Source organism: Denticeps clupeoides, chromosome 2 (assembly GCF_900700375.1).
Source record: "Denticeps clupeoides chromosome 2, fDenClu1.1, whole genome shotgun sequence".
Lineage (NCBI taxonomy): Eukaryota > Metazoa > Chordata > Actinopteri > Clupeiformes > Denticipitidae > Denticeps > Denticeps clupeoides.
In genome coordinates, this window is record NC_041708.1 from 9,823,130 (window position 1) to 9,830,280 (window position 7,151).

The window sequence follows — 7,151 nt, forward strand, 5'->3', positions numbered from 1 at the left end:
GAGTTGGCTCAAATTGCAGCGGAAGATGCCACGTAGACCTGGCAGACCCAAACGTATCGTGAGGGTCTTCTGGGAATGCCTGGCAGAAGAACCTGTCAAGATGGTCTTCAATTCCCACCTCCAGCAGAGCTTTGACCATGTCCTGAGAGCAGTGGGGGATATTGAGTCCGAATGGACCTTGTTCTGCTCTGCAATTGTTGAGGCGGCTGTTGCTAGCTGTGGTTGCAAGGTGGCCGGTGCTAGTGGTGGCGGTAACTAATACACCTGCTGATGGACACCAGAGGTTAAGTGAGCCGTCAGGCTGAAGAAGGAGGCCTACAGGACATGGCAAACAGGTACCAGGCAAAATCTCAGGCATGGGAAGAGTTCAGTGAGGCCATGGAGAAAGACTACCGAAGGCAGCAACTCGCTCACACTGTTTACAGTGCGGATGGGGAGCTGCTGACGTCGACTAGGGCTATAGTCAGGCAGTGGAAGGAAGACTTTCCCACCGATGTGCATTCCAAGGAGGAACCAGGGCTGGGATACCTGGGTATGGACTGTCCAATCTTAGGGGCAGAAGTTGCTGAGGTAGTCAAACCGCTACACAGCAGCGGAGCCCCGGTGGTGGATGAGATCTGTCCTGGTTATATCATTGCTATGAATGTTGTAGGGCTGTTGTGGTTGACACGTCTCTGCAACATTGCGTGAACATCGGGGGCAGTTCCGGTGGAGTGGCAGACTGGGGTGGCAGTCCCCATTTTAAAGAAGGGGGACCAGAGGGTGTGTTCCAACTATATTGGGATCACACTCCTCAGCCTCCCTGGTTGATTTCAGATTGAGGAGGAGCAATGTGGTTTTCGTCCTGGCCAAGGAACTGTGGACCAGCTCTTTACCCTTGCTGGAGTGATGGAGGAGGCATGGGAGTTTGCCCAACCAATCCAAATTTGTGGATTGGAAAAGGTTTATGACAGTGTCCCCAGGGGCACCCTATTGGGGGGCGCTCCAGGAGTATGGGGTGGATGGGCTTTTGTTAAGGGCCATTCAGTCCCTGTACCAGAGGAGCGTGAGTTTGGTCCGCATAGCCAGCAGTAAGTCAGACCTGTTCCCGGTGAGGGTTGGACTCCACCAGGGCTGCCCTTTGTCACCGGTTCTGTTCATAACCTATATGGAGTCCTGTCCAGTGTGGAGGGTGGAGGGTGTCGAGTTTTCTGACAGGAGAATCTCGTCTCTGTTTTTTGTGGATGATGTGCTCCTCCTAGTTTCATCAGTCTCTGACCTTCAGCTCTTGCTGGGTAGGTTCAGCCGAGTGTGAAGCAGCTGGAATGAGGAATATTAGAATATGCTTCATGCTTCATTTTAAATGGGAAAATCAAATGCGAATCTGCACTGTGCATTAAACTCACTCTGGAATAAAGTTTCTGCTAAACTGTAAATGTATCTGAGAATGCTCTGTTCCTTGCTGCGGTTTTTACGTTTCCACAAAACTAAATGAACATATTGTGCTGGATGTTCCAGGATACATCATGTTCAGAAACGTGACTGCACTTTTTATTAAATTATGCAATTACAGAACATGATTTAGATTTAAGTTTGTCCCAAAGTGGCTACAGTGTATTCAAGACTGGAAAATCAAGTTGACCTGTAGAGAATGTGAAGCCACCTCCAATATCAGAATTTCATGAGGTGCACATTGTAAAAAAAAATTTCAGTTCATCCAGGAGCAACATGAGAAAACAAGTTCTGTCCAATGCTACATCAAGCAGACAACATCTGCCAGGTCTGAATCCACAATTTTTCCTTTCTTGTCACTACTAGTTGAGAACCTCTTCTTGTTTGCAAGCCAGATTTTTATCTGCCTTTATGTTTGGCCACTGGTTGCAGATCAATAATTGTTTTTTAAAAGGCCAATACTTCATATTTTATTGCCTGATATAATCAACTCAACAAGCCCCATTGCTAAGATTAAATGAAAAACTTGTAACATATTACAATTTAACATGTTAACAATTTACTCTTGTCTGTAAAGGTAAAAAGCAAATTATGAAATAACACTGTATAGAACATTTTTATGAAAATTTTGAAATGCCACATTTTCATTGTTATGTTAAAACATTGACTGTGAGGACAAATTTGACCATTAAGCTTTGCCTTGTCATAGAATTTTTATTCACCCTAAAATATTTATTTATTATCCCCAGTCCTGGCTAATCATTATCATACAGAGCCATTCTTTGGGGTCGGACGCATAAAGATGATAAAATTTTATCCCCAGTGTCACCATGACACTGCAATGCTCCTGGGAAAGCCGAAGAACATTCCAAAATGTGTATCTGGTTTGTCTTAAAACTTGATTAGGCCATAATAAGGTTTCGACCTGGGAGTATGACATTCAGAGGAAATGTCAGAATTTGTGTTTTTCCAACCCGGCTGAAGGGAAGCAGCCTCTGGAGTGCACCTCGAACACCAAAGGCAATTAGAGGCAGAACATTAAACCCGGGCAGGTGGTTTTGAGCCCAGAACTAGTTTTTGGTTCCCCCAGATGCATGTCTCAGTAACCGCTTGGTCGGCTGCGCTCTGGGGACCTGTGCAGGTGGCAACAAAAGGAACTGCAATCACAGCGTCCTGAATATTTGAAGCCATCTGGGACTCATGATGAGTCCAAATGTCCTTAACACACACATGCAGAGTTTGCCCTCTTTCCCTTGTGGTCCTTCTGCAGGCTGACTGTCACAATCGATCCCTCACACTTCTGAAACCTCCTCCAGTCATGGCTTTCACAATGCACACCCTCTGTCACACAGAATTCTTTAGATTCTGCACTTGTGTTCATGTAAACTTGCGGATATCTGTGCTGGCCTTCGAGCTTCTCGATGTGTTTGTGTGTATTCATCTATATAATCGATATATACATCTCTGTGTATGCCTATCAGTGACGTGTCTACGATTGTGAGCGAAGGTGTGTAAACCCCGTCTGCGGAGGTTGCTAATTAATACGTATGAATGTATGCTTGCGATTACAGTACATTGTAGCTCTGTTCGTGTGTGCGTGTGTGCGTGTGTTTGTGTGCGTGTTGGATCCAAAGCACTAACAGCAGGCTGCTGCAGCTCACTATCCATTCATATCCATTCAGGAGAAACCCACACAGATCCAGAAATAATGGGATTGTGACTCTGGGTGGCTTTTTTTGGACCGAGTAGGACTTTCAGTATAAAGAATTGGGGGAGGTCACACAACTCACAGTGTTCTAAAGCTGTGTTTTTTCCTTAAGCAGGCACGCACACACAAAAACACACACACTCCAACACAGCACAAAAACTGTCTCATCAGTCTAATCCTGTTAGTTTGACGTGCCCTGCAGCTGGCTGCTTTATCTCATTAAATCAGTGCGGATGAAGGTTACTTGTTATGGCTATGAATGAGTGTGTGTGTGTGTGTATTTGTGTGCATGTGACAGAGAGGGAAAGACTGCATTTCCATATGCATGTAAGTATATGGAAGCATGCCTTGGTGGGAATTCATATTGTGTGAAAATGAATTATAGACATCTCGGTTTATTGTGTGTCAGTGTGCATAGTAGGGACCAAACATCCTCCCAAAGTTTAGATTTTGTAAATATCCTGGTCCCCATAAAGAGAAACATCCTAAAGGTTAGGATAAAAAAAAACTTGGACTTGTACACAGGATCACACACTGTCATGGCCAACACGCCTCCAGCCCGCTAGAGGGCGCCTCACGACCCGGAAGAGGAAATGGACGCGGGCGGTGGCAAGTATAAAAGTGAGGTAACCCCAAGGAGACACGCCCGCTCTTTGTATGAGTTTACTCGCCAGAGACGCTAGCTCTCTCACCCCGACCTAAGATAATTGTACCTTCCTGAAATACGACCTTCGCCTGCCCACGACTTCGAGAATTGCCTGACCCCCTGGAAACCACGAAAGGAACCCCGACTGGAACTTCCTGGCTACAACCTCTACCTGCCCCTGACCTCGAACCTACCTGACCCATCGGTTAAGACGGGATTCCATGCTCCCCCACCGTCCTGCCGCCCCAGACCTACTCCCGTCCGGTCCAAGATCTCGGACCATCCTGAAACCCATCATCTTCCGGTTCTCCTCTGCCCCGGTCCTTCCCAAAGATCCCGAACTGACTCCCCGCTGCATTGCAGCGCGTCCATTGCTTCCTCATTCCTCGCCGGCCAGGCGCCCCCGGTCCTCCTGCCCCGCTCGCCCAGTGTCCTCTACCGGTACGACGGCTTATCCCCACGCCCAAAGTATGTCTGCAAGTACGTCATTCCCCCTGTGACAGACACACTCACGAACACACACGACCCTGGACTAAATGCAGACACACCCACTCTTATAATAATCTTCCTTCTAACTGTCCTACTTTATTCTAGTTGTCTTTGAAGTGCAAAAACTATTGTGCAATATTAGATCTCTACTTTCTTTTCCTCAATCATCATCATTTTACCATGTTATCTATTGTAATCCCTCTCCATGAAATACTCCCCATCTCAATCATCCAAACTGTACTAAGACAACATGGGGCAGGGGTGGCATACACGAAATCCAAGAATACACGAAATCCAAGATGGCACCAGTAAGGTTGGCTCGTTTATGTTCTTTTAAGTTAAGTTTTCGAGCAAATCCACCACCATTGAGAGCATTAGGTATAATAGATTAATATACAATGCACTCACAATTCTAAGTTTTTAACTGCTCTGGATCCCAGCTGGCTGAGTGAGATCAGAAGAAAGAACAAAGGACGCGGCGCGAAGCGGAGGCCCTGGGGAAAACGAGCCGGCATCAGGATCAGGCTGAGGGCCTGTGCACACCGCACACCTCTTCCTAGCATCCTGCTCACCAACGTCCAGTCACTGGAGAACAAGCTCGATGACCTCAGGGCCAGGGTAAAGTTCCAGAGAGACATCCGCGACTGCAACCTCCTCTGCTTCAACGAGACATGGATGAACCCAGCGGTGCCAGACCACGGCATCCAGCCGGACAAGTTCTTCTGGGTTCACCGGGACTCTGAGAAGTCAAGGGGAGGCACTGTGTGCTTGACGTTAAACACTGAGTTTTGTTCCTCTTGCACGCTCCTGCTCACCCAACCTGGACGACAATCAAATGTCGTCCTTTTTACTTTCCTCGGGAGTTCACATCAGCGCCGCTTACATTGCACCAAAAGTGGACACGGACACTGCCCTCTGCGAGCTGCATGAGGCACTCACACAGTACCAGACACAACATAGGGACATTAGGTCATTGTGGCAGGGGATTTCAACAATGCCAGCCTCAACTTCCATCAGCATGTCACCTGCCCCACAAGGGCCGATAGGACATTGGACCACTGTTACACCACTATTAAGGACGATTACAAGGCACAATCTCGTCCACCATTTAGGAAATCCGACCACGCCACCATCTTCATCATGCCTAAACACAAACAAAGGCTCAAACAGGAAGTTCCGGTTCTGACGTCGCTTCCACACTCACCACCAAGCTGGAGCACCTGGGACTCAGTAGCCTAGTGGTAGTAGCCTGGTGGGAAACACACTTGACTGTGAACCAGAAGATCCAGGTTCAAATCCTACTTACTACCATTGTGTCTCTGAGCAAGACACTTTACCCTGAGTTGCTCCAGGGGAGGACTGTCCCTGTAACCACTGATTGTAAGTCGCTCTGAACTTCTTAACCGGGAGACCACAGGCAGTAAGGATGGGCGGACATGTCTCAGCCACCATTACTCTCAGCACTGGAGCCCCCCAGGGCTGTGTTTTGAGCCCCCTGCTATACTCTCTGTACACCTATGACTGTGCAGCCACTACAAACTCCACCATCAAGTTTGCTGATGACACTGTTGTGGTGGGCCTGATCTCTGACAGCGATGAGACGGCCTACCTGGAGGAGATTGGAAATCTGGTGAACCGGTGCCAGAGGAACAATCTCCATCTGAATGTGAATAGTGAATAGTGAACTTTAGTACCAAGCAGGAGAGAAACTACCAGACCCCTGTCATCAACAGGAGCCCAGTGGAGAGAGTGGACAGCTTCCGTTACCTCGATGTCTACATCACACAGGACCTGTCATCGTCCTGTCACATCAACAAAAAGGCCCGGCAGCGACTCTACCACCTCAGACGCCTGAGAGACAATAGATTGCCTGAGCGCACCATCTGTACAAAGCTCCATGACCTTCAGTCCATCTACAGCAAGCGGTGGCCCTGAACCAGGGCCAGGAAGATAGTGAAGGACCTCACCCACCCCAACAATGGACTGTTCTCTCTGCTGCGACCAGGGAAGTGCTTCCGCTCCCTGAAGTCCAACACAGATAGAATGAGGAGCTTCTTCCCACAGGCTATTCAAGCTCTCAACCACAACACGTCATGGGACAGACCTCTAATACACTCCAAATGTATGTTTTTTAAAAACAAAATTGTAATATTGTTCACTTGAATACTTGCAATATTTGCAATATTTATCACTGGATATCATACCGTGTATAACTGTGTATGTGACAAATAAAATTTGAATTTGGAAGGTTGGCGAACCACCAAGGTGCCATCCTGGCAGCATCTTGGTGCAGGTTATGAACGCCGTGATCATGGGACGCATAAGCGGCTGGTTGTACTCGAGGCCTTCAGGCTTGGGGCATTTCGGGGTGTCAAAGGAAGCGCAGAAATCTTGGTCATGGGCTGAAAAATGCATCAGCAACATCGGGGTCCAAACGTGAGGCAGGCAAGGTCAGTCAGATAAAGCTTACACAGACGCAATGAGAATCAACAAATGAGTTCGTGTCTCCCTGGTCTCATTCTTCCCCCTATTAAGTTGTGCGTTACCTTGGGTGTAGTGTCCTGCCGGTGCGACGGGGTCCAGTACGCCACTGCGCCCCCTGTCGCCCGGGAGGTCGAACGGCAGCCGTGACGCAGGTGCCACCTTCACAGGTTTTGTGGAGTCCATGCTTTTTTGGTGGCATGAAGGGACACAATCTCTTTAATACAAAGGCTGAATGCTGCGTGACATGCCTGTGCTGAAAAGTCCTCCACCTGGAGCGACATCTACGTCAGCGACATCCACGTTCTCTCTGCTTCCTGCAGCATCCCCACTCGCAGTGAGTCACATGTTTTAAAGATGAACATCTCTCTCGCTTCGAGGCTGGGAGATGGCGGC